This window comes from Gopherus flavomarginatus, chromosome 7 (assembly GCF_025201925.1).
Source record: "Gopherus flavomarginatus isolate rGopFla2 chromosome 7, rGopFla2.mat.asm, whole genome shotgun sequence".
Taxonomy (NCBI): Eukaryota; Metazoa; Chordata; order Testudines; family Testudinidae; genus Gopherus; species Gopherus flavomarginatus.
Window position 1 is genome coordinate 79,611,822 of NC_066623.1, and position 26,902 is coordinate 79,638,723.

Sequence of the window (26,902 nt, forward strand, 5' to 3'; positions counted from 1 at the left end):
ACACTCAGCAAATCCTCTACCAACCCAGCCTGAAACAAAATGCACTGTGGAAAGTGGCATTGAAATTTCAGACATTCAGTGGAAAAAATTGTCATGCCCAGCTTTGTCAAATTGTCCATAAATTAAAATATTTTGCAAGAAACCTGAACATAAGTGAGGGCAACTGTAGTGGGTTTTCAGTTGCTCTGCAAATATTTAGCTGACTTCTAATTATGAAACAGGGAGGGTTTTGCTAAAATGGAATCACTCGTTTCCCCCAAATGATATTAGCTTAAGTATACTTTAGTATGATTAAGTTGTGTATATTTATTAATTGGATTCTATCAATTAGAGGCCCATTGATAGCTTACCAGCGTGTCAACATGGGCTTACAAGAAAAAATAATTGATAGCTTATCAATGTTATGGTCTGGTTATTATTTTTATTATTGTAATATAAAATTAACATTGGGCAAGTTTATCAAGCACATTTTTTTTTACCTCTGCATAATCATATATCATATGGTGATGATGCCTCCATAGTTTACATTTCCTTTCCCTTAGAAGGCATAGAATAGCCTCAGTTAATAAAATGTTTAAAAACATGATTTATAAGTTAGCTTTTTTCACTGTCAGAATGCCGGGGAGTTCAGCACAGAGGGTCCTGTTTCATTTGCAATGGGGAGTTGCCAGTAGTCCTTGCTCAGTTTTCAGTGGTATATTTGTTGATTCTCTTCCAGGATATACTCTCGCTTCTCCCCCCTAGCTATTTCACTTTAATCTGTGTACTAAATCAAGCACAACCAGTGGCAGTTCAGTGCAGTAGATCACAAATAGTGAAGATTATGCAAATCTAAAATAATATTTTCTGGGAATCTAAGGACAAGCCAAATATTTATGTGCTGGTTCATTAAAAATTGACTAAGCACATGAAAAGGGAACACCACACCTTTTATTTCATTCAACCTATCTGCATTTTCTGAGTGATTCAGAATAAAAATTATGCATAGACGTTCCCTAATACAAGGGCAGATGTTTTCTGTATCCATGCAGTTGCACAGAGGGGCAGGAGAAGGGAGATGGGAAGGGGAAAGGCTTCTGTACCCTTCTCCTACCCCAAATGAACAGCACAAGCATCACAATGATGCCTACCATCTGTCCAAAGCACAGGGACTCCTCCTTGATAGCAGATAGCAAGATACAGACCCTGCCCCAAAGAGCTCACAAGCTAAATAGACAGGATGGACCAAAGGTGGGAAAGAGAAAGTATCATTACTCCCATTTTATAGATGTGGAGCTGAGACCCAGAGCGATTAAGGGATTTACCCAACATCAGACATGAAGCCTATGGTAGTGTCTGGAACTGAACCCAGTCGCCTGTCTCCCAGTCCATTTCCATAGCCCCAAGAACACCCTTCTCTCAAGGCACAACTTGACCTCTGCTGGTCTGGGCAGATAACTATCTGTGAAAGGCAAATGTGTAAACTAGCCCACCAGAGCCACCCAGAGAGTGTGCTCATGTTGCTGCCACTTCTTTGTGTCTATTCAATTGTGCATTATGTTTACATCTCAAATTTTAATAATTGTAGTTATTTTAATTTCACTTCTTTCTTGACAAGTTCAATGTATTTAGAGATAAAGGAGAAGTGAGATGCTCAGCCAGGACAATAACAGTATTGAATAGCAAGCAGCTAAAGTTTAGAGAGTATGGAAAATGTTAATATAACGCAATATATCTTTTACCCAGAGAAAAAGAGCATCGCATCTGCTTGATTAAAAGGACTGAGGAACCTGAATCAGACAGTTTGCAGCCTGGCACATTTGAGCATTTTGACCTGACCAAATCGTGTCAAACCAATCTGATAGCTTTCTTTGATGGAATACCGAGCCTTGTGGATAAGGGAGAAGTGGTGGATGTGGTATACCTAGATTTTAGTAAGGCATTTGATACGGTCTTGCATGATATCCTTATCGATAAACTAGGCAAATACAATTTAGATGGGGCTACTATAAGGTGGGTGCATAACTGGCTGGATAACCATACTCAGAGGGTAGTTATTTATGGCTCCCAATCCTGCTGGAAAGGGATAACAAGTAGGGTTCCGCAGGGGTCTGTTTTGGGACAGGCTCTGTTCAATATCTTCATCAACGACATAGATGTTGGCATAGAAAGTACGCTTATTAAGTTTTCAGAAAATACCAAACTGGGAGGGATTGCAACTGCTTTGGAGGACAGGGTCAAAATTCAAAATGATCTGGACAAATTGGAGAAATGGTCTGAGGTAAACCAGATGAAGTTCAATAAAGACAAATGCAAAGTCCTCCACTTAGGAAGGAACAATCAGTTTCACACATATAGAATGGGAAGAGACTGTCTAGGAAGGAGTATGGCAGAAAGGGGTCATAGTGGACCACAAGCTAAATATGAGTCAACAATGTGATACTGTTGCAAAAAAAGCAAACGTGATTCTGGGATGCATTAACAGGTGTGTTGTAAAGTCATTCTTCCGCTCTACTCTGTGCTGGTTAGGCCTCAACTGGAGTATTGTGTCCAGTTCTGGGCACCGCATTTCAAGAAAGATGTGGAGAAATTGGAGAGGGTCCAGAGAAGAGCAACAAGAATGATTAAAGGTCTTGAGAACATGACCTATGAAGGAAGGCTGAAAGAATTGTGTTTATTTAGTTTGGAAAAGAGAAGACTGAGAGGGGACATGATAGCAGTTTTCAGGTATCTAAAAGAGTGTCATCAGGAGGAGGGAGAAAACTTGTTCACCTTAGCCACTAATGATAGAAGAAGAAGCAATGGGCTTAAACTGCAGCAAGGGAGATTTAGGTTGGACATTAGGAAAAAGTTCCTAACTGTCAGGGTAGTTAAACACTGGAATAAATTGCCTAGGGAAGTTGTGGAATCTCTATCTCTGGAGATATTTAAGAGTAGGTTAGATAAATGTCTATCCGGGATGGTCTAGACAGTATTTAGTCCTGCCATGAGGGCAGGGGACTGGACTCGATGACCTCTCGAGGTCCCTTCCAGTCCTAGAGTCTATGAATCTATGAATCTATGAAAGGGAATTTATAAGGGCAAATAAAAATGTTAAAAATTCACCTGTAGGGCAGAAAATTGAATATTCTGGGTGTTTCCATCATAGACCTGAAATACAATAGAAAAAGCGTTTTAGAAAATGATTTGCATGGATGCTGATATTCATATCAACTAATCTTCATTATTTAATATTAAAATAAGGAAGGCCTAGTGCAGTAAAGGGTTAAGCAGCAGGAAAAAGGCAATTGCAATCCATCTGCACAGAGTGGCTTACTAGCTCTGTGCCATGCACACGTTTGTCACAATCTACTCACACCTTCTGTGCTACCTGATCTTTCTGGCTATCCCGTCTTCAAAAAATGACGGAAAAGGGCGTTTTTATTTTTATAATATATCGAAGAGGTGCCAACTCTGTGCTGCTCTATATATGAGGAGAAAAGTGAGTGTGACTTGGATTTCTCCCCGGTCCAGGTTTGCTAACACAAGTGTGCAACAAGCACCTTTAATTTTTAAAAAAGCTTTTCTAGTCACAAGGAGCTAGGCTCCTACTCAGGTCTCAGAACTGCAGAAAAGTACCCTGGTGTTGGAGAACAAAGGTCTGATCCTGAACTTGGATCAATGTGGCTGAAGCTTTGCACTCACACAGAGTTTCTTTGACTTCAGCAAAGCTAAACTATTGAAACAGATCCAGTCGCAGGATCAGGGTCTCCAAGTATGCAAATGAGGCACAACATGCACACGGTCACATCGTCCAGTCTCCTATGCCACTTGAATCCAAGTAGGCATGCTGTGCAATAGTCAGGGAGTCAGCCCAACCAATTATACCTAGAGCAATATCCAGCCCCCTCTTTCACAGCTATAGATGTTATTTTTTGTATCACTAAAAACTTTAAAAAAGAAAAATTGGATGGATAAATTAAAACTGCCTCAGGCAGTTCTAACTTGTACAACACACACACAGTACTTAGCACCCCAGATTTCATTATTTTTAACAGCAGCACTGGAGCCCTATTTTCACACATTAAATATTCTTGGATGCTTTCCCCAATGTCTGAGCAGAAAAATGATTATCTGTTTTCTCTCTTTCTTCACAGAAGAGCACATATTAGTTTTATCCATGATAAGGAAAGTTCTGATGCCCAATCCTGCAAACACTTATGCATGTGCTTAATTTTACTTCTGTGAGTAGTCAAGCTGTGCCTTTTCTCTTTGCACTATATTAATAATATGAGGGAACCACAAAGATAGAGTTGGGTTCCAAATAACCATGTTTATTAACTGTGCAAACATACAAGGCTTAGCTACATATATGCTTTTGTTGCTCTATTGGGATCAGGTAGCTTCTGCAATAGAACCCAGAAAGGACCACTTGAGGGATCCCAAATTGTTGTTTTGGGAGAAGTTCAAATGTCATAATAAAGGCTGCATAATTTTCATGTTTGTCTGGCATTTCATGGAAAACGTTAAATATGTCGTTTCTGTGGAAAAAGCAGAATTTCTTAGAGAGAGATGGGAGTGAAGAAGGCAAGTGGGGGTAGGTTTGGGCCTTGGCTGAAGCAAACTGACATGTTATTGAGCTTTCTCAGATGGCCTGTAAGCCAGTGAGCACAGCAATGGAATAAGAGGGGAAAGAAATTACAAAAGCTTATGGAAAAGGAATTAATAGTGTTACCCATTATTGGAAGAGAGATTGTGATGCATCTTGGGAGATGAAATTTTCCCTGAAAAGTCAACATTTTTCATGGGAAAAAAACCCCACATTCTCTGACCAGCTCTAGCCAGCAGCAAATTACTGATAGTGAATGTTCTGAGCAGTAGTTGTGAATAATTTGCAAGCAATCTCTATGCTGGAGTGGGTTTGCATAAAGCATTCACTGAATAATTTCTGAGAACAAGAATCATTGTAAAATGTGAAAGCTTGTGTTCATGGATAATCTGAAAACAGGAAAAAAGCTAACTTTGTCAAATAGACTGTTTGCTGCCTCCCATCTCTGTATTATGCAGTCATGTATTTTGGATGTGCTTTGGGACAAATACTCAGCTAGCAGAGCTACATGACCTGTAGAGGAAAAACAAAAGACAAGTCAATTATAAAAGCTAGAGAATCAAGCTGGAATTCTGTTACAAATGTATGTCACTGTCAGTAGTGATCATTTGTAGAATATCCTATTTTAAGGGGAAGTGCAGAGAATTGGATCATTACAGTGAAATAGTCTTTTTTACATGTGACTTTAGAACAGAAGCTACCTTACCATTAGTAATGATAGATGACAGTTGGATGAGGATTGTTGTTTTCAGTGTTTGGTTTACATCAGGGCTGTCGATTAATTGCAGTTAACTCACGTGATTAACTAAAAAAAAAGTAATCGCCATTTAAAAAATTAATTGCAATTAACCTCAATTTTAATTGAACTGTTAAACAATAGAATACCAACTGAAATTTATTAAATATTTTGGATGTTTTTCTACATTTTCATATATATTGCATTCTGTGTTGTAACTGAAATCAAACTGTATATTATTTTTATTACAAATATTTGCACTGTAAAAATGATAAACAAAAGAAATAGTATTTTTCAATTTGCCTCATACAAGTACTGTAGTGCAATCACTTTGTCATGAAAGTGCAGCTTACAAATGTAGATTTTTTTTTGTTACATAACTGCACTCAATGCCAAAACACTGTAAAACTTCAGAGCCTACAGTCCTACTTCTTGTTCAGCCAATTGCTAAGACAAACAAGTTTGTTTACACTTACAGGAGATAATGCTGCCCTCTTCTTATTTACAATGTCACCAGAAAGTGAACACAGGTGTTTGCATGGCACTCTTGTAGCCAGCATTGCAAGGTATTTACATGCCAGATATGCTAAACATTTGTATGCCCCTTCATGCTTCGGTCACCATTCCGGAGAACATGCTTCCATGCTGATGATGCTCATTAAAAAAAAAGTTAATTAAATTTGTGATTGAACTCCCTGGGGGAGAATTGTATGTCCCCTGCTCTATTTTACCCACATTCTGTTACATATTTTATATTATAACAGTCTCAGATAATGACCAAGCACATGTTCATTTTAAGAACACTTTCACAAAATGCAAAGAAGGTACCAATGTGAGATTTCTAAAGATAGCTACAGCACTTGACTCAAGATTTAAGAATCTGATGTGCCTTCCAAAATTCGAGAGGGATGAGGCGTCGATCAGAAGTCTTAAAAGAGCAACACTCTGATCAACCTTCTGCTGGTGGCATCTGACTCAGATAATGAAAATGAACATGCATCAGTCTGCACTGCTTTGGATTGTTATTGAGCAGAACCCATTATCAGCATGGAGGCATGTCCTCTGGAAAGGTGGTTGAAGCATGAGGGGACATATGAATCTTTAGCACATCTGGCACGTAAATATCTAAGCTACAATAGTGCCATGAGAATGCCTGTTCTCGCTTTCAGGTGACATTGTAAACAAGATATGGACAACATTATCTCCTGAAAGTGTAAACAAACTTGTTTGTCTCAGCGATTGGCTGAATGAGAAGTAGGACTGAGTCAACTTGCAGGCTCTAAAATTTTACATTATTTTATTTTTGAATGCAAATATTTTTGGGCAGAAGTCTACATTTGGAAGTTCAACTTTCATTATGAACAGATTGCACTAAATACTTATATTAGATGAATTGAAAAATACTATTTCTTTTGTTTTTTTTACAGTGCAAATACTTGTAATCAAAAATAAATATGAAGTGCGCACTGTAGACTTTGGATTCTTTGCTATAATTGAAATCAATATATTTGAAAAAGTAGAAAACATTCAAAATATTTAAATGGTATTCTATTATTAACGGTGCGATTAATCACAAAACATTTTTTAATCATGTGATTAATAGATATTAATTTTTTAAATTGCTTGACAGCCCTAGTGTATATGCAAAAAAGATGAACAGAGCTAAAATGTGTTCAGTGATGTGAGAGAATGAAATCAAGATCAGAAGTACAATTTCCTAATTTTTATCTTCATTCAAAGTCTGTTCCTTTGTATTAACACCTGCAGATATTTAATGATTGCTCAAAACCACACACTGGTGTTTAAGGGTTCAATGCATTGTGCCTTGGCAATCTGATTAAAAGACTATCCGGAGGGAGGTGGAGGCGGGGAATCAAAATAGAACTCTCAGAATACCTACTGTATGTCTAAACAGAGTGAATATTTTGCACTGTATGACTGTATTCACTTCATTTTAAAGACTGTTCATTTGCTTTAATTTTTATTATATTTTGAATTGTAGTGCATTAGATAAAAATTATATTACTGGCTGTTTGTGATTCCATAAAATCCTTCAATGGTTTGTACAAAACTGACTGATCTACAGTTCGTCTTTAAAATTAGAATTTTATATTTAACTCAACCTGTAATGTGTACATAGGCTCAAATCCTGGTTTCACTGAAGCAAATGAGATTATTGTCATTGACTCAAAGTCATCAAGTTTTGGCTCGTATCTTGGATTACAGGATATACTGAGTATCCCATATTTAGGATTTGGCCACGTATATGTTTAATTATGCACAGAAACAGTCAGCAGAAAATAAATATCTGATATAAAATGAATATCTAGAAATATTAATTTCAAGCTGCTGATATCAGGCCTGGTCCTCACTAGGGGTATATTGATCTATTGACATCAATGGAGCCTAAAAGATTTAACAGATTAATCTCTACCTCACTGATCAGACTTGCATCTTTGGCTGCCTGTCCAATAACTCTTTCTGGATGTTCCTGCCTAACTCTTAGTAGTAGGGAGAATTATGACTTAAAAATGTAGTACAAGTGTCCAAGAGTGACTGTCACATCTCTCCATTTTCCAGTAAGGCTGTCATGGTTACTCCAGTGTCCATGCTTATGTGATGTTTCCACTTCCTGATCACCCAGAATTTTCTGTCTCATGTATTGTTTTTTTTCCCTTCCATTATTAGATTATAAGACTCTCAAAGCAGGGACTGTCTCCTTTGTGCTCTATACAGCACTCAGCACCCTATCAGTGCAATAAGAATAATAATAATAAATGTGAAAGATGCCCAAACAAATTTATAGAAGTTCTAGATTTTTCCAAGCACACACGAGCTGCAAAATCTCAGGATTCTCTGCTTTATGGTCCTGTTGTGAACATATTATTTTACTTGGTAAGCATTAGCCGCCTAAAAGCCAGCTCAGGTGCAGCAGAGAAACAGAGACGAGTGTAAGTTGTGTTCTTAACCAGCCCTCAGAAGGGATTTAGGTATTGAGCGGGAGGGAGGATTGGTTTGTTTGTTCATTTTTTTATTTACAAAAAGTGTTCAGGAGAAAGAAAGAAGAGAGTGCACTGAACAATAAAATGTTCACAAAATAGGTCTGATTCAATATACACTGCTACCTCGATATAAAGCGACCCAATATAACACGAATTCGGATATAATGCGGTAAAGCAGTGCTCCGGGGTGGAGGGGCTGCACACTCCGGTGGATCAAAGTAAATTCAATATAACATGGTTTCACTATAATGTGGTAAGACTTTTTTGGCTCCCGAGGACAGTGTTATATCAAGGTAGAGGTGTATAAATATCCACATATTTGGGGTTTCACTTCTTCTGATCCTGAAAGGTGGAGGAAGGTTCATCTAAAAGCTAACGTATTGGACTGGTACTTGGATGATCCGAGTCCAATTCCTGTCTCTGCCACAGATTTCATCTGTGACTTTGACCAAGGAGCTTAATTTCCCTGTGCCTAATACCTGTGTACCTCAAAGGAGTTGTGTAGGAGGAGAAGTCTATTAATGATTGTGAGATGGTCAGATGCTGTGGTGATAGAGGCTGTTTAAGTACCTAGGGAGGTAGGCATTAAACACGCTTTGTATTTTCCCAAATGGACATAGATTAATTTCACCCAGGATTTAAGAACATTCCAGGATTATGGAATATTCTTTTTTAGAACATGAACTTTTTTCTTAGGCAACACATATCACCCAGCTTGGTCAGCAAGATGAGGAATAGTTTTCAGTCCCCTTTCTTCTTATGGTCTTCTAAAATTGTGCAGGCAAATCTTGGGTCTGGGCATCAGCAGATACCATTGACTTCAGCTAAGTTGTGGTTGCTCGTCTCTTCTGAAAAGCAGGTACTTAATGTGCCTAAAAATGACATTTGAAAGCATAAATTGTTTAAAGAGATACATTGTCATCTAAGTAAAATTCTTCAGGGCGGGGACTCTTTCTGTCTACATAGTTAGCTTGTGTATAACATGAGTTAGGTGTTACCTCATTATAAAAGTGGGCTTTGTGCACGTGGGAAATGGCTCTACATGGAAAATTTGGGGTGCAAATTTAGAACATATTTGAAAATGTTTCCAAGGATGTAGATTATCTACACTGCTAAATACAAAGAAAACAGATAATTCAGCATGTGAAATAAATCAATAATGTGAAACCTCATGAACAGAAACGAGAACAGCATCAACTTCAGATCCACAGAGGGAGGTTCTAGAGATATGTTTTATATAATTAGTCAGAATTCTAATAATTAATCCTACTTTGCACTTCCCCTTGTTAGCAATTTACAAACAACAACTAATTCCCACAATGGGGCAAACCCTGGCCCAGTGTACAGTCTGCTTACACCACTGTGCACCAGCGATTACACTGAAGATAAGGAGGACAGATATCTTCACCCCAGGCTGCGGAATGGTCCTCCTCCCTCAGAGCTGAAGCTTCTTGGGTGACTGCTGCACAAACCCATCCACATGTTGGGAAATAAGGCAAGTGGCTTATTCACACAGCATGGTTTCAGTAAAGCCATAAACTGAACCTAGATCTCTGGACTCCAAGTCCTCTGATGTTACTCCTGACAACACTTCTTCCATGCTGGGCTTACCCTGACATACTTGTATATGTTTTTTTGTTTTTTCCAATAGTAAAACACTCTCTGTTCTGTCATAATACTAAAAATCTGTGGTTCTCAAACTGGTCCATGGGGCACCTACTGGTGGTCTGCGAAGAGTTGCTTGGTCTTATAATGCTAACTGTCCTTGTTTCCAGCAGCTCATTATATGAAAAGACAGCTGAAAATACTTTCAATACTCCCTTAATACTACTTTTCCATGGAAACAATAACTGTGCTTGCAGCAAGGATCACCAAAGGGAGGGAGGGCAGGTGGTCTGCAGGACTGCAAATAGGGAAGAGATGGCTCATGAGGCAATTTGTACTAAGATGTGGCCGACACAACGAAAACATTTCAGGGTCACGTCTATGGGTGAAATGTATTCCATTCCACCTTGTACCTTCATGGCCTTGTTCACATGGACCCCCGCACACACACACCTTTCTTCCTGCACAACTCCTCTATTAACTTCAATACTTTCATATAATTTGTTGACCTCTAGTCCTCACTATCAACTTCACATGAATTCGAGATTAGTTAGCATACACTGATTACCTAGACTAAATAATTCTATGAAGAGAGGAGGGACTGGAGGAAGACTGTTTTTACTTCTGCTATAGACACCAGCTTGGAAAATATTGTTTCCAAGCAGGCAGGGGAGTTTTTGTGATGTAAGTGTCTAAAGTGAGGAAACAACACTGTGATGCTTTCTCGCTGGATTGTCAAGCTATTTTTTAACATTCCCAATTAACTTTTGGAGCACTTTCACTACAGTGTCATCAGCCACATAGTTGTCTGGGGAAAAGTCTGCACGGTTAATGCACAGAGCAAAAATAACATGTTTTCTTCAGATTTTCAAAAAGTGAGAAATGTTAGGTTCATCTGGATTTTTTTTTTTTTTACTATATACACATGGTCATTGTTATATGTGACAATGTCTCTTTTAAGGATCACTTCTGCCTTTGTAACCCCAATGAGATGTAGCTGAAGACAAAATTTGACTCTTAAGTAGTAGTTATTTATTAACTGACAGTTCTCTACCATTATATATCACATATTATCAGAACTAGGAGTTCTAGTGCTATCAAACTAAGGCAGGCTTGTAATTTTTCATGTTCTTATCAATCTTTTCCTCTTCTTTCTATGATTTACAAGTAACCACTACTTCAAACAGGATTATGATGTAACTCCTCAGAGGTTTATATTTGTTCAGAGAGGACCTGGTCATTTCCTGAGCAGATCCAGAATGGTGCCCATTATATTCAAGACCCATGTGAAGTCATTCTGTTTACTTCAATGCAAGATTAGAGTAGTTCAGCATAACTTAATAAGTGCAGATCACTTTGCAGGATCTGTCCAATAGTCTCCAGTTAATTTGATCTAAGACAACTCAGGGCCAAATTCATTGCCGGCATAAATTGACACAGCTACATTGACTTCAGCTGAGTATCCACAGACCCAACCCCTCAGTTTCCAAAAGTATAACCTATACAATTATGGCATAGCTCCAGAGTATGTATGTTACCAAAGCAGAATCTCCAAGGAGCTGCAGCTAAATTCAGATCCTGATATTTGTGAATGCTACGCAAATGGAAACATCCCTCTGCTCATATAGATGCTTTGTCATGCAGAAAATTTTCATAATCCATTTGATAGGATGGATGCTAGCTATGATTATCAAATTGTGCCAATTTTCTTTTTATCATGCTAGCATCTCATGTCAAAGAAATAGCCCTTTATAAACCCTACTGAGCTGTTCCCCAAGTCCAACTCTTTGAGCAAACTCTTATGCACAATATTACCTTTCACATTTTTTCAGTCTTCACTCTTTACTGTAGGCTTAATCATATCACTTTCTATTTTTTATTGATTGGCCTCCAAAAGCCCTCAGACTTCCAGCCACAGTTTTGTACCCATATTGAATTGGTCCCACATTTTGGCACCTGGCCGTAATTGACTGTTGGTGCAAAATGTTAGGATTTAGCTAATCAACTCTCTGATTCAAGGGGGCTATCTGGTAATTAGATACGTAAATCCTATCCTTTGTGCTGGTTAAGAATGTAGAGTCCATCTTCCGTAATCAGGCATTTAGTATTCTTCTTGATTAACTTCTGACCTCACTGAAAATACTGCAGATTTACACCAATGCAACTTAGTTCAGAATCAGACCCAACAAATGTTTTCCAATGAGTAATGTACCGTTATCATTCTAAATTCTTAAGACTTCCTAAAAATGCAGTTTAATGAATGCAGTTATTCCACTTGAGTCCTTACTACCACTTTCTTTCTCTACCCTCATCTTCATGAGTTTCTTCTCCAAGTAAACCTTCTTTATTCCAATTTCTTTCTGTGTTCAGCTGGAAGCATTAACAAATGGTGAAGTGTGATACTGTTGCTCCAGTGCTAAGTGTTGCCAGGCGATCAGGGCAGAAACAATTAACACACGAAAGTAGTCTGCCAGTAGTATCCTGCTGAATGAAATTGGAAAGAGTTCAATTTAAAAAAAGATTTCTTAGCTTACCACTTCTGGCCTGCACATATAGCAATAACCATTTGGAAGGACAACTGCCAGCTTCCATTCCAAGCTGCCTGACAGCACTAACTACAGCCTTGCATTATAAATTTTGAGTCGAGCCCTGTTTAACAAAGAAAATATTTGCTATATTACTTCTAGTATTTTCCTCTTAGCACAGTGGTTCTCAAACTTTTGTACTGGTGACCCCTTTCACACAGCAAGCCTCTGAGTGTGACCCCCCCGATAAATTAAAAACACTTTTAAATATATTTAATACCATTATAAATGCTGAAGGCAAAGTGGGGTTTGGGGTGTAGCCTAATAGTTCACAACCCCCCATATAATAACCTTGTGACCCCCTTAGGGGTCCCGACCCCCAGTTTGAGAGCCCCTGTTTTAGCAGCATGGATACCTCCCATTGCTAGAGGTAATAACAGAGAGGGTTCTTAGAAGAAATATGATACCATCATGCATTATTACATCTCTACCTCAATATAACACTGTCCTCAGGAGCCAAAAAATCTTACCGCGTTATAGGTGGAACTGTGTTATATTGAACTTGCTTTGATCCATCGAAGTGCCCAGTCCCGCCCCTCTGGAGCACTGCTTTACCGCGTTATATCCGAATTTGTGTTACATCAGGTCACATTATATCAGGGTAGAGGTATATTTGTTTATTTATTGTGCATCCAAAAATATGCTAGGCAACTCATAAAAGTAACACAGCCCTGGGCCCAACCTAAAAGAGTGAACAATCAGCGTCACCATAACATAAGAAGTAAGGGCTTTACAAGAGGGAAGAATTTCAGCAATAATGTCAGAGCAGGAGATCTGCAGTCAAAGAGCCAGAGAGGGCTGTAGGCTGGAAATAAGGTGTGGTGATGGATGCTGGGGCCATACCAGTGAGGCGGGGCTCAGTGAGGGATGCCAGGGTTCTACCTGATGTGCTGCCTAGATTATGGTTGTGGGACTCAGTGTTGGGTCTTGTCTGTTAGGATTAGTTTACATGCACAGGGCTCTTTTTTGTAATAAAGTAACCCCACAAGGGCCATTTTGTATTCAGAAAGACCATTTGAACTATTTCTGGGGGTACTGAAGGAAAGATACTGATGCAGGTGCACATGTCATGCTGCTTTACGATTCAGCTACAGCCGTTGCGCTAAGGACACTGGTTCTTTAGCTCAACTAGCAGAGACTGATGTTTTTAAAACCAGAGGTCCCAAGTCCAGTCCATACTGAAATCAACCTATCCAGGGTTAGCTAATGCTGGTAGTGTACATTGCAGAAACAGATCTTAAATTCATTTCAAAGGTCTCCTACCCAGCAAGTAGGGATTTTTCATCCGATCAAGTCTGCAATTAAAGGATGTGTGTGTGTGGAAATCCAGAAGTTCTTTCTTTAGATGTAATTCAGATTGTTTTAGGTTGGCATCAGCTATGGATTTTGACTTCAGATTAAGGAATCTTTTCATAATATAATGTTTGATTCTTCTATTTCTTTTTTTCCAAAACAGCTGCACAACATTAGGAGTGTTCTGTAATTTTGTATAGACAGAGGTTGAACTCCTCACTGCCACTTTAGCCACTTCATGCCTGGTAAAAAAATCTGGACTGACATAAGGGGGATCTAAGTCCTGAATCTGCCAGGGGAAAAATTCCTGTGATGCAGTCACTGCAGAAGACAGTCATAAAGCTCCTTCCAAGGGCCCCCTCTTAAGTCCTGAAGTAGGGGCCAGGCCAAAGAGGTGCTGGGAGAGGATGAGGTGAGTTGGAGGCTGGGCAATAGCACACAGCGCAGCAGAGATTCTGGCCAACACAGCAGTCTAGAAAGGAGTCCTGGGAGGCTGCTGTAACTAAAACAGGTCCTCAGGATTGTTTAAATTACACCAGGATTCTCTCTGTAGCAGTCCAGATCAGGAGGGTGAAAGGCACCATAGCCTCACTCCCCATGAGTGTGAAGTGCATTTTATGCAGAGACTTTCCAAGTCAGTAGGTATGGTTGTATAATAGTGAGTCAATTATATTTTTATGGAGTAGATCTTTTCTGTTGGAATACCTCTCTTGTACCTTGTCAATTTCTCAATAAGGATTTAGTTCCCTAATTTTATTTTATTGATTTATTATTAATTATTATTATTATTTTATTTTGTGATTAGGTTCTAGACATCTAATCTCACAGGAAATGTAAATATGTAATGCCACTCAAACACTCAGCAGCACTTCGCTGTGTTCTGTGAGACAGCATCTTTATCCAGGCACTCCAAGCCAGGGCTTTCCTGGATGATATTTCATCCCAAAGCTTCTATGGCACACTTTCTCTGTTTGATGATGTAGGAGATGAAATATTATGCCAAAACTCCCATGGCATAACCACTATAAACTGTGTATCTATGATCATAGATTTGCAGTTCTACACTCTAAATTTTTTGCAATTTATGTAGAACATGGACCCTCTACAGTACCCTAATCTACCTGGTGTATTATGTGATCAGATGGCATCACCTGATTTCTTGTGTGCACAAATCTATACTATGCCTTGTGTTCAATATTTTCAGGAATAGCAAATGACAGAGGTAGAGGAGAGTAGGTGCCTAGTGGGAATGGAAGAGGAAGAAAAGAAATAAAACCTGCTCCTGTGATGTTTACCTTCCTCAAAATGTTTGGGAGCAGAGGAGATGGCAGTACTTATGGCAAGGCTAACATTATTGAGTTGCACTTGCTAGTTTGTACATACAATTAATGACACATTTTTCTTCCAGGAAAATTGTTCCTACTACCATCTGATTCTTGGGAACTAGATATCTCTTCTCGGAGCTTTTGCTCAGTGCCTGATCTTGCCAATCATGAGTGTGAGGATAGTGTTACCTTTTTGGAGAGAGGGAGAAATTCTTGCCCTGCAATAAGATACTCAAAAGAAGGGGCAGGGAGAGAATGGAGTGTGGTTCATTTGTAAACACCCTATTCATAAACTTGGAGGAGATGAGATTCTTCTTCTTTGATTCCCATCTCTCAGCTTAGCAACTATGATGGGGACAAATTAAGTCTTTTCTATTCTTTGTTTGGTTTCTACGGTCTAGTATTCACCAAGTTTTTGACCACGACACCTTAGCATGCACCTGGCGGGCCAGACATGCCCTTCACTAACAGTTGCTGCGGCTGTTAGCTACCCTCGCCAGCGTATCCTGACCTTGCCAGCTGTGCATATACAGCATAGGCAGCTACTTGGAGCCACTAGAGTGAGAACTGAGTGAGCCGCAGGACCAGCTGCAAACAAACTGTCCCTTATGGGTGCAACTGTCTGCTATGCAGACGTATTGCCTGTTAAACTCATCCTACGTGCCTTGGAGATGAGATTATTAACACCCTTTACAAGGCAGTGGTTTTCACCCATATCATACTGTTTGTTTTTTCAGTGGGAATCCTAAGAGGTCTTGGCTTTTTAGGGGAGGAAGTGATTGGTGGGGTTTATTGGTCTGTTATTGGGTGGCTGTGCTTAAAGTTAAGCATATGCTTAGGTCTCTTCATGAAATGGGGCTACAATTATCACTCTCTGTGAAGTATCTGTCTTTAGACTTTACTAACATTTGCCATCAGCTCTCCTTTTTCCAAATTCAAAACAAGCACATATATTTTATCTTTTATCATGTATTCTGGATTCAAGTTTTAAAACAAGCATTGTTTAATTTGACCTCATGCAGCTAATTTATCATCAGTCTGCATTTATAAAAAATGTTAAACTGAAAACATTTCTTTTTCCTACACAGTAACTAAGCCTCCTGTAAATTACTAACTATTAAAAATGAGGATGTCGAGAGAAAATAAGTGAACTTAATATAAATATTTGTAATCATGTCAATTTCACTTTTTAAGCAAATTCTTACAGCAATTTGCTGTAACTGCTAGTTCAGAAGCACAAAGGTTAAGTTAAGCTTTCATTAATGATTTGGCTCAATGCACCCACCAGTATAATGTATTTTATGAGTGAGGGAAATGATATTGGTTTGAGAGGTTTCGTGTAACAGTCATATCCTGTCCAAATGTAATTTTGAAAACAATCAGAGCCATTATGGCTCACACAGAAAGAAAGATAAAGACAGATAGCAGTATATGGGTTTTTAATAAGTAATTCACCCTGGGTCTTGAAACATCAGATTGCCAAGTAATATTATTAATGTATAAGCATGTTGGTAAAATCATGTATTCTTTTCCATTGGTTGACTATAGATATGTCTCTGATGCAAATATCTTGTAAGTGTATTGAATCCAACTTATGTAAATAGACTATATAATACATCCATCAAGTATTTTACTTGATTATTTCTCACAGGAGAGAGCATTTTCTGGCATCAATCTACATTCTGCCTAAATATCACATTTTTCATCAATGATATTATGCATCATTTGCTGTATATTTGATACTAATTGCTTAACATATCAATCACCTGTCATTCTCTGAGTTTAGCGAACTTTGCAATGTGTCCTAGTAACTTAAAAGTTATGGGCAGCTTCCTATTATTAGTAATACTGTATGGCAGAGATTTCCTAGATGGCTCTGAAAATCTCACCCTGCACAGGTAAGGAAGTTAAATGAAAGACAAGATCCTACTAAAGTTGTACTGCAAAATGGAAAGTTCTAATTTTCACAGGGAACAGGACATAATGGTACATAAACAGGTTGCAAAGAATTTCACCTGCTAAGGGCCTACTCTTAAGTAGCAATATACTATTAAAGGGGCAGATTGTGGCCTAACCAATGGCATAGAGGGGATGTAAGGTGCCCCCTTATACCAATGTGCCATGCCATCACTTCCTGTGTGCAAGGGGAAAGAGGCTACACCCCTTTCTTCCCCATCCAGCTGTACTAGGAGGGGGAGGTAGTACAAAGTGTGCAGAGTTTTGACTCCACACACCCCTCCAATGCACCCAGCAGTGTAGTTATAGATGGAGTGTGATGGGGTATAGACCTTCCCCGGAGCTGTAGGCATGCTGAGAAGGGGTTTTTGACTTCCTAGGTCATGGTATCCCTCCCAGATGGCTCCAGGCACAGAGCAACAACATGATGTCCTTGCAATGTGCTAGTTTGCAAACTGATGATTCCTAAATCAGTTGGGCTGCCCACACAGGGCCAGACTCTGACACCTTTGTTCACACTGAGTAGTATTTTACTCTTGATTTAATGCCACTGAAATCAATGGAACTATTGAGGAGTAAGGTGTACTCCTCAATATGAGTAAGGATATCACCCTCTGGCCCATGAGTTAGGTGCTAATTAAAGAGAGTAAGGGTAGCAGAATCAAGCTCTATTGAATGATACTTTTCACAGTGAAAAATTTGTCTGCTTTTCTTTAGCAAACAGCTATAAATTAGCAATATATAATAATATATAAAATATATTGACTCTTGGCTCTTATTTTTATCTGTACTGCAGTCTATTCCACTAAAGAACAAACATGCCTAGAACAATGAACTGAAGCAATCTATCTGTGAATTTCTAATGCATCCATCATTGTGGCATCCAGGTGTGACAAGAAGATATTACTGTTCAACTGGGACAACATTTTCTGCCTCACCTTTGATACGTTACAGCTCATTCTTGGGTGTTGATTATGAAGGGAAAAGTTTTGGCAGCTTCCTTTGGCAGCCTCTGTACCAGATGATTGGAGGATAACTAAAGTAAAGCTGATTTAAAAAAAAAAGTTTCCAGAGGCAAATCTGGCAATTACAGGCCAGTAAGCTTAACTTCAGTACCAGACAAATTGGATGAAAAGAACAGAATTATCAGACACATAGATGAACACAATATGTTGCCGAACAATCAACACAGCTTTTGTAAAAGGAAATCATGCCTCACTAATCTATTAGAGGTCTTTGAGAGGGTCAACATATCTGTGGATGAGGGTGATCCAGTGGACATAGTATACTTGGATTTTCAAAAAGCCTTAGCCAAGGTTCCTCACCAAAGACTCTGAAGCACAGTAGGCACTCATGGGATAAGATGTAAGGTTCTTTCATGGATCAGTAACAGGTTAAAGGATAGAAAACAAAGGGCAGGAATAAATGATCAGGTTTCATTGTGGAGAGAGGTAAACAGTGAGGTCCCCTACGGATCTGTACTGGGACAAGTGCTGTTCAACATATTCATAAATGATCTGGAAAAAGGGATATTCAGTGAGCTGGCAAAGTTTGCAGATGATACAAAATTGTTCAAGATACTTAACTCCAAAGTAGACTGTGAATAGTTACAAAGGGTTCTCATGAAGTAATGTATATTGAAAACATAACCCCAACTATACATACAAAATAATGGCATCTAAATTAGCTGTTATCACTCAAGAAAGAAATCTTGGAGTTATGGTGATAGTTCTCTGAAAACATCCACCCATTGTGCAGTGGTATTCAGGAAAGCTAACAAATGTTAGGAACCATTAGTAAAGGGATAGATAAGACAGAAAATATCATCATACCACTATATAAATCCATAGTACACCTGCACCTTAAATACTGTGTGCAGTTCTGGTCATCCCATCTCAGAAAAGATATATCAGAAATGGCAAAGGTACAGAGAAGAGCTCCAAAAATGATTAAGGGTATGGAACAACTTCCATATGAGGAGAGATTGAAAAGACTGGGACAGCTCATCTTGGAAAAGAGATGACTGAGGGGCAATAGAATAGAGGTCTATATTGTGAACAGTGTGGAGAAAATGAATAAGGAAGTGTTGTTTATCCCTTCCTGAAGCACAAGAACCAGGGGTCACCCAATTAAATTAACAGGCAGCAGGTTTAAAACAAACATAGGAAAATACTTCTTCACTCAGTCAACCTCTGGAATTCATTGCCAGGGGACGTTGTGAAGGCCAAAAGTAAAACTGGAGGGCAAGTCCATCAATGGCTATTAGCCAAGGTGATCAGGAATGAAACCCCATGCCCTGGGTGTCTCTAAAACTCTAACTGCTAGAAGCTGAGACTAGCTGGAACACTCAATAAACTACCTCTTCTGTTCATTCCCTCCGAATTATCTAGCACCAACCATTAGCAGAAGATAGGATATTGGACTAGATGGACCACTGGTCTGACCCATTATGGCCATTCTTATTCTTATGTTTACTGAGGAAGTCCTGCTCAAAGAAGCAAGTCTTTACATTGTGCTTTGGCAATCCACTGGTCAGTGTGTGCTGCCTATCTTCCCTCCTGCCCCCTGTGCCTGATCCACAGAGGATGTGGGTCTGATACAGCCCACAGCTGCAGAATCTGTTACCGGTCACAACTGCAGCGCCTGGCTCTTTAGCTCAAGCTGTGCAGACATGCGTTTAGGTCAGGAGATCTCCAATTGCCTGTGTCAGCCACGATGGCAGTCATCACACTGTGAAGGTGGAAAGACCTGAATCAGCTTGATTTCTAGCAGCTTGATGCTCAACAGCTAAGGGCCTTTGGGCATTTCAGATGAAACATCCCTATTGCTAAAGCAGAGAGTTGAGGTACAGTTGCTTGGTCCTGATTCAGTGAGGACTTTGAAGATGAGAACCAAGATCTTGAAGTCAATCCATAACTGGATGAGGACCATGCAAATAGCATGAAATATCTTTATGATGACGATTAACACTTATATTGTTATAGCACCTCAGCGAGGTTGCCCTATTGCGCTAGGTTCTGCACTAACTTGCAGTAAATGAGAGTCTCAGCCCCGTAGGCTTTCCTCCTTTAGAAGATGATCAGCTGCATTTTGTACTAGCTGAAGTTACTGTGTGGTCTTTAGGGTTAGTCCTACATAAAATGTATTGTAATAGTCCACCCTGGAGGAGACTGTAAACAAAGACCCCACCTGACACTTAACACAGCACATACACTTACTGGGTTAGTATCCAAACACTGATCCTTCCAGGGGATTGCTACTGTTAACTGAAATAACGACAAAACATACTTCAGATGAAACTGCCCCCTGTACTCAACTTATTCCCACAGTTTCTCCCTGAAACACCCTCTGCTACTGTCCTAGTTCTTCCAAACTCAGACTAATATTCAAACTCTTGGGTTGGAACTAAGGCTACGTCTACACTACAGGATAAATTCGAATTAGCTTAAACCCATTTTATAAAACAGATATTATAAAGTCGATTGTACTCGTCCACACTAGGCACATTAATTCGGTGGTGTGCGTCCATGGTCCAAGGCTAGCGTCGATTTCTGGAGCGGTGCACTGTGGGTAGCTACTGTAAAATAATGAGGCCAATAACTTCGATTTGCGTCCACACTAACCCTAATCCGATATAGTAATATCTATTTTAGCATTACTCCTCTCGTTTTGTAGGAGTACAGAAATCTATTTAAAGAGCCCTTTAAATCGATATAAAGAGCAGTGTAGTGTGGACGGGTGCAGCGTTAAATCAATTTAACGCTGTTAAAATCGGTTTAACAGCGTAGTGTAGACCAGGCCTAATAGGACTTGTCTGGTCTTGTGACTCAACAGGAATAGCTCTATATCTGTATTCAGGGTCCTGGCACCTGACAATCTGTTACATGCCTTCTCACGAGCAGCCTATTTGTTTCCCTGCTCCTGAAGGATATATAACTATTCCTCATGAAAGAAAAGAAAATCGTTCAAGTCCTTATCTGTTTTAACTGCAATGTTTTGAACAACTGTTTCATGTATGCAGATATGCTGAGATGTCCTTTAAATAAATATATTGACAACAGTTGTGAATTTTTATGTTAATCGTAATTTATCACAGAATGTATGTGACTGTATTGGAAAACTACAGAATGCATGAGCTTTGTAAAGAGGAAAAATATTGGTTTAATATTTTATTCTTTCAACAGTTCCTTTACAAAAGACTTATTACAATTCTTTATAGTTTGGAATATAGACTGTCTACTTGTAATACATTTGATTCCTTGAACAGTTTAAACCTCGATTACCTATTCCTTCATAACATCTCCAAGTTCCAGGCTTTTCTCTCCTTCCAGACAGTCAAAGCTCTTCCCCAGTCTCTTAGCATTTAATGTCTCAGCAATTGTAACCTCTTCTTCTCCAGTCTGGACTGCTGCAACAGTGTCCCCCTCAAATCAATTCAGAGCATTACTGCCAAAAAATCTTCTCTCTGGCTTGTCATTATAATATGTTCCTCAGCTGGCTCCCCTTTCTCCATCACATCAGATTTAATCTTCTTATCCTCTTCTTAAGGAGATTTAATGACTTACGCACTTTGCCTATCAGATCTGCCTTCAATTTACCAATATTTTCATCCATCAGAGCCCATTAATCCATGCCCCTCACAAGCAGCTCCACTCTTCCTCCCATTTTTCTCCTTATACAGGGCACAAACAGACAAAAAATTTCATAAAGTCACTGTCCTTAACCACCACCAAATATCTGTTTAAGACGCAGTTCTACAGGATATGGACTTTAGACTGTAAACTCTCTGGGAATAGATAGTGTCACCTAGTGAGCTGTAAAGCACCATGTGCATGTCTGGCACTCCTTAACAATAACTAAGCTTCTCAAGGCAGGAATGGTTTGTTTATTTTCACGTAAAGCACCATGCAGAACAATAATAAATGTTTAGAAATGTTAAAAAATGCATCTGCAGAATTTAAAAAGAAAAATGTTACTGATGGATCATCCAAACTGGCTGATCCACAGACACAATGTACTGTCTCTTCATTCGTCTCTGTAACAGTCACCAGTCACAGTATTCCTTACATAGCTGTTTACTTTTTCAGGCATCTTATGCTATAGCGTCAAGACACAACAAGATGTTCTTTACTGGGACATTAATAATACATTGGATGTGTTGTGAGCCATGACTTCAAAGGCTGAATGACTCCAATAGCCCAAGAAATGTGTTGATGGTCCAGTAAACCACATTCTAGAGTGGTAATTCAAGTTTTATTTTGTCATTTTATTAATGACACACATTACATGATATTATATATCACGAATCAGGAAGCTCCCACTGTATCTGAAGTGATAATTCCATCAAGGAATTCCAGGGTCATAAACCTCAATAGTGAACTTGGAGTATGTTGTTTATGTCACCAGCATATAGTGTAATTATTAAAAGGAATTACAGCATAATGTACATGTTTTAGAGGTGCATTGCTTTAATACTAGTGGCATCCCCTGGAACAAATACATCTGTGCACTAGTATTGGGGTTTATACTCTCTTCAGAATATAGACACTGAAGGGTGAGATGATCATCCTGCATTTGAGCAGATCCGACACTGGCTTTAATCATATTTTCCAGTGGGGAGAGCAGAGCCCCTTGGGTTAGTAAGAGAGAAGTCAGGCAAGTGGGGAAAAAGAACTACAGTTATATCACAAAGAGTGAGAGAATGAAAGAGAAAGAGAGACTATAGTTTGTAGTAAGTATCTCACACCATTAAGCATCTTATTCCTTTTTACTGTCCATACTGCACTGCAGCCTATAAGATGTGTGAATGATTTAAACATACCTGTGTGTCAACTGAGCAATTTTATAAAGGACTCGGATGGCTGAACCACATGTAGAACTGTACTGTTTGGTAGCTTTGTCCAGTTTCATTCACAATGCCATTTGGCCCTGACCTGATTTCATGCCTTTAGTTTGATATTTGATGTTTGATGTTTAATCTGGTTTATATGCAAAAGGATGCTAACTACAAAGCGAGCATGCTTTCTTCTGGTTTTCAAATTAACTTGCACCTGTATAGACCTCCTAGTTATTATAATATGCTAAATAATTTGCATTGTATTTTCTTCTAGTTCAGGAAAAGTTCATGGATAGTTTTACCATCAGTTAGTAATCTCATTCATTCAGGTTAGGTAAATGGATGAGAAAATCATAAAAAATATTATGTAGGCTGCACAATATCCAAGAAGATTTAAAACAACAATAAGAAATGATGCTGTTCAGAAATTCAAGTAAATCCAATAATATCACTGACAGAATTGATTATGATAATGCCAACACAACCTTTATATTCTTTTTGAAAGAGATTCCAGACATAAAGGAGATAATGACATATGTAACCTGACAGTCGTAAATCCTACACTCAAACTTTCAAGGAGATAATTTAAAGATTTCCACTTGGAACACATCATTTAGTTAGGTCTCTTATTTTACAAAAAATGCATTAGTGGTGGATTTTTGCAGTGGGACTTGCAAGCAGCAAGGGAAACTTTAAAAAAATTGCCAGAAGGGGAAAAATAAAATGACCATGGAAGATTTCTTCAAGGCACACATATACCAGAGATATCCTGACCCAGATTTTTTCTCCACCAACCTTGGCAAAGACAGCTAGCTCTTTAAGGGCCCAGTCCCATGGAGTGCTGTATTGTCTTTCTCAATTCCCATTGACTTCACTGGAATGCTGAGCACCTTGCAAGTTAGGGCCATTAGATCTGTACTGGAATCTGTGAATGATGAATTAATAAACTTCATAATAAGCTTCTTAGAGAGCAAAACTGACCCAGCATAGTCTGAATTTACAGTGATGGAAAGGAAAACACATAGCAGCAGTTTGAATCAGTGGATGGTCTAGGGAGAGAGAGAGAGAGATGTTAATAGACTGAAAAAAGTCCACTGTGATCCCCCATTCTGATCACGTTTACACTGGTGTAAATCAAAAGGAATTCCACATCAGTTAGTGGCCTTACATCAGTAGAAAACTGGTCTAAATGAGATCAGAATCACACCCTGGGAGCACAAACAAGTTGGGACAATTATTTAAAGAAAGTTATTGAAATTGAATTAATTTCAAAGCTAAAGATCTGATATTTCAGAAAATCAAGTGAAAGCCAAGACTTGTTAAGGATTTTTAGTCTAACAGTGGGGCTCTGAAAGAAAAAAAAAAAGATTATATGAGATTATATGAGAAATTGGATGTGCTCTTTCGGATTTGCTAGGAAAAAATGACACCATTCATGCTGGCTCACCCAAAATAAACCAAGGAATCCATACGTAACAATCCTATGGTTGCAACATGAAAGAAGCTCTGAGATAAGGTGAGGATTCTATATGCATTTTGAAGAAAAAGACATTGACTTTCAAAGGAAAAAGATAACCATCTTTCTAGATGTGAATCTGAAGACAAAGGAAAAAAGTAAAAAATAAAGTGTATTTGTTGTTCTCAATAGTCAGGCATTGTTACTGTGTTCCACAAAACTGTGTCTGAAGTGATCTGTTGTCTCTTGCATTATACTTAGATTGTAAGCATATTGGGGCAGAGTTGGTTCTATGTTAGTACAGTGCCTAGCACAATGGAGTTCTGATCGATGACTGGGGATCCGAGGCACTCTTGACATGTAGATAATAATTAATATTACATACAAATATCATTTATAACTTTGGAAGCTGTTTATTTAGTGAAACAACCGCTAAATAAATGGTAACTCTGTAAGCACTCCTGAAATTTTCACACTGTATAAGTAATTAAGCAATAATTATTGTTACTTATCTTTTCATAGTAATTTAAACCATTCTACTGTGTTGTTATTCTGGGGGAACCAAAATTTGAACTGCAGGAATGTTCACTGCTCAGATTAACAGTGTTGTGACATTTGTTGTGTACAGAAACTTATTCAGAGGCCATAAGCAGTGACTAGAGCTTGGGTCTACTCAGTGTGGCTAATCCCACATTTTTGAAACATCTAAATCATAAGTTTTTTATATTTTTTATTGCTCAGAATACTGCCTGCAGAGTGCAGAAGTGCTTACTCTCTGCCATGTGATATTATCTTAGCACTCCCCTCTCTTTATCATATCTTCCAGGTTGTGTTCATGTAGATTGTGAACTCCTTGGGGCAGAGGCCTATCACTTTACTTATCAATGTCATGTGCACCTGTGTAGCTGTATAAATAAACCATCATTATCATAGAATCATATTGTGTCCTTATTTCACACACAAAACTGCCATTTATCTCATGTTATCTCATCATTTTAGTCATATAGTGTGTCATCTTTTTCAGTATATAACTATTTAATCATGTCACCTTTGTTCCAACACAAACTTAAACTGGGTTGTCCAGAGTTAGTTCTCCCTCCCTTTCATGTGCTTATCATCATGTTAAAGAGATGCTGATGACTAGTTCTTTTTAAATAATATTTTTATTTAGTCTCCATAGTTATACATTTCTAATTTTCTTCTTATTTCTTTTTTTAATGCCTGCTTAAGGCTCTACTGAGTTTGTGCTTTTCCATTTAGCTTCCATTTGCTTATTATGAAACAAACAAACATGCCTCTGTTTTATTTACTTTGTTATATGTGCATCAGCCATCACAACTATGGGAATAGGGTTGTGAATTACATATGCTCCCTCTGGAAATTCTGCTTCAGCAAGTACAAAACATTATAGGTCCTACATAAAAAATATTGTTACTTTTAAATTATCAGTGGGAGAGTGGTGGATTTAGAAATAAAACTATGAAGAATTTTTATTGGAAATTCAGAGAACGTTGCTCAAGACATTGTTAAATGTTTAGGAGAATGTAGTTCCAATATTTGCCTAAGCTATTTGGGAGTATCCTTTTAACTAACATCTTTTTTTCCCTATAATGCAAACTTTTTCTTTTTATACAACCAAGCAGTATTTTGAATCTAAGCTGAATAGTTAAAATACATCCAGGGCTGTTTTCATTTCAGAAAATATTAGTTGACTCTTTTTTGTCTGAGTGAAATGCTTACAGACAGATTCCCAGCCCTTGGAATCAAACTCTCATAATAGGATAGCAACGGTGAGATTTTAAATCCTGTTTAATATTGTGTTTTCCAACCATGTGCTATGAAGACCCTCAGTTCCTTTCATTAGAATGAGCCTCATATCGGCTTATTATTGCTGTAAGTTAGATACTGATTGAAATATGATTGTAAAGATGCTATCTACCCTGGTACTAGCCTGGCTACATACAAGAGAAGACAATATTTGGCTAAGACCCAACTCTTTTATGTCTTGCAAAAATCGACCTCCAATATCACTAGTGTTTATTGATCATATGGATTCTGTACCACAGTGTGTAGAGTTTAGCTTTGCTTTAAGGAATTTGCTTACTTTACTCTACAAATGAAACTGAACTGAGAGGTTTCTGAGCATTGGTTAAAAAAGGGATTTCTCATACAAGGTGAGACAACTGTCTCCAGAAGGAGGGAAGGGAATTATCATCATCAGGTTCCCTGATGCCCAGAAGCCAAGATTAGCAAGAATGCGGCTGCCAGACCATCAGCAGGTGAAAAAGACCACTTCTTCCAGAAAAAAGTCTCACTAAGAGAGGATCAGCTGTCCCAAAGTCCCAGTTGCCAGTGAGAAACATAATGGAACTATTTTTTCAATGTGTCTACACAATTACCAGCCTGACTGTAACCAGTTAGGAAAGCTACAAAATTACAACAGCCACTGTGCAGTCAATGGGCCTGATTCACTACTGCATTACTCCAGTGCAATCAATAGAGTTTTACCAGCACGTCATTGGAGTAATGAAGTGGTGAATC